This window comes from Helianthus annuus, chromosome 1 (genome assembly GCF_002127325.2).
Source record: "Helianthus annuus cultivar XRQ/B chromosome 1, HanXRQr2.0-SUNRISE, whole genome shotgun sequence".
Taxonomy (NCBI): domain Eukaryota; kingdom Viridiplantae; phylum Streptophyta; class Magnoliopsida; order Asterales; family Asteraceae; genus Helianthus; species Helianthus annuus.
This window is the reverse complement of record NC_035433.2, coordinates 97,254,701-97,259,527: the sequence shown is the minus strand read 5'-3', so window position 1 is coordinate 97,259,527 and position 4,827 is coordinate 97,254,701. Positions and strand designations below refer to the sequence as shown.

At 33.4% G+C, this 4,827-nt stretch overlaps 1 long non-coding RNA gene across 1 annotated transcript; it reads right to left on the bottom strand.

The window, feature by feature from the left end:
• Window positions 1-1,145: 1,145 nt before the first annotated feature.
• Window positions 1,146-3,529, bottom strand: LOC110876480. Its single transcript, XR_002556662.2, has 4 exons — window positions 3,358-3,529; window positions 3,098-3,257; window positions 1,711-1,761; window positions 1,146-1,516 (listed from the first exon to the last, which is right to left on the bottom strand). It is a non-coding gene; the product is annotated as an uncharacterized LOC110876480 (long non-coding RNA).
• Window positions 3,530-4,827: the final 1,298 nt, after the last annotated feature.

Below are 4,827 nucleotides of genomic sequence, written 5' to 3'. Positions count from 1 at the left end.
AAATATAAAAATAAAATTATTACATAATGTAACTAGAAAGTAGGCATTTAATTATTTGATTTAAGATATTTTGATACAATTTATATAATTAACTTATAATTGGGTGGGTCTTGGATTTCATTTGCAAAGTCATTAAAGTTAAGGTGTTACTTCTTTTGAGGTCACAGCTAGAGTCTCACCAAATGTGGATTCGATGTTATTTGAGTCGTTCATTAAGAAAAAACTTATAATCCGTATTTCTAATAAATTCTTTTTCTTTTAAAAGAATACAAAATAAATCATATTTCAAACTCTTTATATTGATAAATTCTGTTAAAATGTGGTCTTCAAAATTGCTTATTCTATGGTCAATTCCTTTGTGTGTAGTCGATTGTTCATTATGAATTGGTATATTGGTTGTATTAGCAAATTAGTTTGAAAATAACACAAGAATACCAACTGCTCTTAGGGTATAAAGAGTGGTTAGACAATTGAGAGTGGCACACTAAAAAATCAACTAATGAGAGTGTGCCATGTCAAAGTGGTAAACTATGCTCAAAAGTGTTGACAATGGTTAGACACTTGGTGAACTGGTAAACTATTTAAAAAAAAAAGAAAAATGTGTGATTGGTTGAGATGACATGGACCCCACCACACACACCCCCTCTCTCTCCTTCTCTCCCTTCACCACTTCGGCAAGCCTACATCGATTTGGCAAGCTTTTGAGTGGCAAACTATGTTGGCGTTGGTGTTATCAATTGGCAAACTAAGTTTGTCACACTTTATCGCACCCCACTCCGTATACCCTTATTACGTACGAAACCCATCGCGAAGCGCGGAGTTCGTTGCTAGTTAATAACAAAATGCACTGTTATTATTAATAATATTTCATTTGTTATTAAATTAACTTTTCTACAAAACTTCCGTTAATAACTTCTTTAAAAATCACACATACACTCACGTGGTGGTGTGTAATGATTTTTTTAGTATTTCGATATAAACCATATTGAAAAGTAGTTGTATTCCAAATATAAGTTATTTTTTAGGTATATGATAAGAGTAAACTAGGATGTTTCCAGATGATGAGCGTTACGGCGGTGGCTTTTAGGTTGGTTATAGCCCGGCGGAATTATGGTTTTTTATGGTATTTATATGATTTTTAGTGAGACAACTACAAACTGGGGTTATATTACATTCATTAGTCGGCATTAAAGTTGTTACAAAAGGCCATCTTGTTATCTTGTTTTCCACCTAATAGGTACAAAATGGGGTTATATTACAATCGTGAGTTGGCATTAAAGTTGTTACAAAAGGCCTTCTTGTGTAGTTTTCTCCATAGGAGGCAAGTCCTATTATTACTGCACTTTAGGACTTGTATTATTGTACTTTAGCCAAAGCCGTTTGTTAGTCTTACTTTTATCCACTTCAGGCATAGGCTTTGAAGTTTGCCAAAAGGTTGTTGTTGTCTCTTTACATGTCTTGGTTATGTTGAGTGTTATGCTTTCTTGTCACAGTTTGTTCATGAAATGTTAATAAACTACAAAAGAAATAGACAAAACTTTAGTAAGGCATAAAACTTCCTTAACAGCTAGGTTTTGTAAGAAAGAAACAACCCTGAAATGATTTTCATTAGGAAAACCAAACTTAAAAGCAACAAATATTTATACAACTCACGTATACTCAAGGCTACGCCATATGTTAAGAACATTTAGTAAAATTTCATAATCTAACCTCAGAAGTAAAGTAACAAACTTTAGACGATCTTCAAACAATACCAGCCACCTGAAAAAAAAAAGAAATAAAAATAAAACGTCATCCTTGAGTAACATACCATAACTAACAACATCAACGAAAAAAAATCAAACTGACACCCAACCTATGTAGTAAACGGTATTATAATCTACTTAGACGATCTATAAGACATAACATATCAGATTAGTTTTACCACAATCTCTATAAAATAATAAATTCGTGTTTGAAGATATTAATTACTTTGCAAATATGGACCCATAGAATGTCATGTATGTCACAAAACCATGTATAGAATAAAGGAATAATGGATTTTAATAGTCCCAACTATTAGTCGTTGGCCGGCAACGTTTCCAACTTAAAAATAACCAATGGTGGCCCCACCTTTTCAAATAATGTAAACCAATGGACCTTAACTAACAGAAAAGGAAAAGAGAACAAAAAGAAATTAAGGTTTTCTAAGTAAAGGTCCATTGGTTTACAATATGTGAAAAGGTAGGACCACCACTGACTATTTTTGAAGTTAGGACTATTATCGGCCAACGGCTAATAGTTTGGATTATTAAAATCCATTATTCCTAGAATAAAACGGTAATTTTCCATGTGAAACAATGCATCTAATTTCTTTTCCAGAAAATATTAAAAATATAGCAAATTATTAATAAAAAACTTTATTTTTTATATGAAGCGCATCTGATATGACTGATCATATTAGCAACTCCATTCAACTTTGAAATAACAATTCTAGACATCAACAACCCTATTCAACTTTTAATTAAACCCTTATTACTCTACAATGCATCTCAATGTGACCTGAATAGTTAGACCAATTTGGTTGCTCCTCTAGCCACACATGCCCTCTAAACCAGCAACCACAAACACGATTCCCTTACTTCAAGCTAGCCACGGGTTTGTACATCAACCCTCGGTCACACCGAGTGGTTCAGTATTGAACGCTCCTCTAATGACATAATAAAATTAATTATCTTTAAAAATAGTGATTACTCATTATATAAAAAATAAAGATCTCTCACTATCTTATTAGTGCATTCAAAAAATATAAAGATAGGTGATGTATGGTAAATCAAATTCCTAATTTTAAAGCAAACACTCATAAAACAAAAACATTCATTTGTTAAATAATGTCCCAATGTGTCTAATCATCGTGTATTCAAATAAAAGCAACCATTTCATGCATGATGTTGAATTAATAATAAACAGACAAAAGACCACCACGTATGAAATTCAAAACTCAAAAGACACAAATCAACTGGCAAAAAGAAGCAGCAAAAAAAAAAAATCCAAAGACAATAATCAAAGAATAAAACCAAGGCCATGAATTAAAAGGAAGACACATATGAAGACTGACCTGAAAAACCCTAAACCTCCTACCTCTGGAAATCGCTGCAACTTTAAAGCCCTCTATACGATTTGAAAACACCCATTTGTGGAAGTCGTTCTAGGGTTTACGAAACTGGATGATTTCTTGATTTCTTATGTAGTTTTATTTTGTGATTCTTGTGTTGTAACTGAGAAAAAGAACATGGAGTATACACTTGTTAGCTGAGAGGAGAAAAGGGAGGACTAACAGAGTAAGTATACAAAGGAGTGAAAGAAGAACAAATTCACCTCAAGCTTGGACTATGGAGAATTGTTTACCACTGATCCAGAAGAAGAAGCGTAAAAGAAGCAGGGTTGAAGAGAATTGAAGAGAGAAGGCTAATTTGAAGAGAAACTAGAAAATGTACACCTGCCCTTCTAGAACCCACCAGTGACCAGCAACAGGGAGAGGATTGTAATTTGCAAGGAGGGCATTTTTGTAAATATGTTGGTGCACTGTTGCATCGACTTTCTCCTTTAAGATGTTATATAATATTTGATTTTCTTTGTGTTTTACCATTATGTATTCACACGTTTTTGAATTGTAAATTCAACAAAATATAATTATGCAGTTTGACTTTTACATTTATGTTTGGTTAAATAAATTATAATTTGGTATTGTAAATAACATCATATGCTTAGGTTATAACTTCGACGGAATATAATTACCCACATCGGCTACACGACGACGACAAATAGTATATAAAAAAAGTTTTCTTAGTATTTTTATAATTATGTTTATTCGCACGTGCTTAGATTGGTAACTTTAGCGGAAGATAATTACGCACTTCTACTACTTAATGACCACAATGACTTGGTATTTATCATCCTTTTATTTGGCACTGACGTGTGTCGATGTGAGTATATTTTTTAGTATCGTTTTAGCTCTTTTTACTCGCCGATTTCAAGTTTTAAATTTATAAAACACGATATTCTACTATCACTCTACACACACGCTAGGGCAAGTGCACCCATCGCGGACGTAGTATAGTGATGGCAAGATACCGAGGTCGTCCAAGGACACAAGAGCTTTTAATACCGGCTTATCGTCAACGTCTAATCGAACCAAACTTTGAGAAAAAGGTTTTTAAAACTATAAAAAGATAAACTAAAAACAGAAAATAAAATAAAAGTAAAACAGATAGACAAGAAAGAATCACTTGGTTCCGATTCATCTTTTGATGCAGGAGACCCGGACCTACCCGTGACCCGACCCAACCCGCGAGAAGACCCGCATAGAAATCAATTACCGGGATTATTATCTATGATTTAATATTAGGTTATCTTTATTTTATTGGTATCTGATTTGGTTTCCTTTTTATCCGTTTATTTTGTTATCTATTTTAGTGTTTTTAGGATCTATTTATAGGGGTTTTGGTTATTGTAAACGTTGGTTGATTATTATTCAGTTTATGAAATTTGGCGTTTGTCAAGAAAACCTTTATGGTTTCGGTCTTTGATTAATCGATTGTTCTTGAGCCATTTGAGTACGCTTCCGATCCGTATGATACGGATCGGAAGCGTACTCAAATGGCTCAAGAACAACCGATTAATCAAAGACGATAAGTGTTGGTGCATGCATCTGTTGACTTCGTCTTGTATCGAGTCTAGAGTAGAATAGGTTAGTTTAGGGCACAAGAATCAAGAATTCATGTAAAGATGATTTCGCTCAAATGACCTGTGGTCATTGGAGCGAAACCCTTAACCCTGATTTCGCCC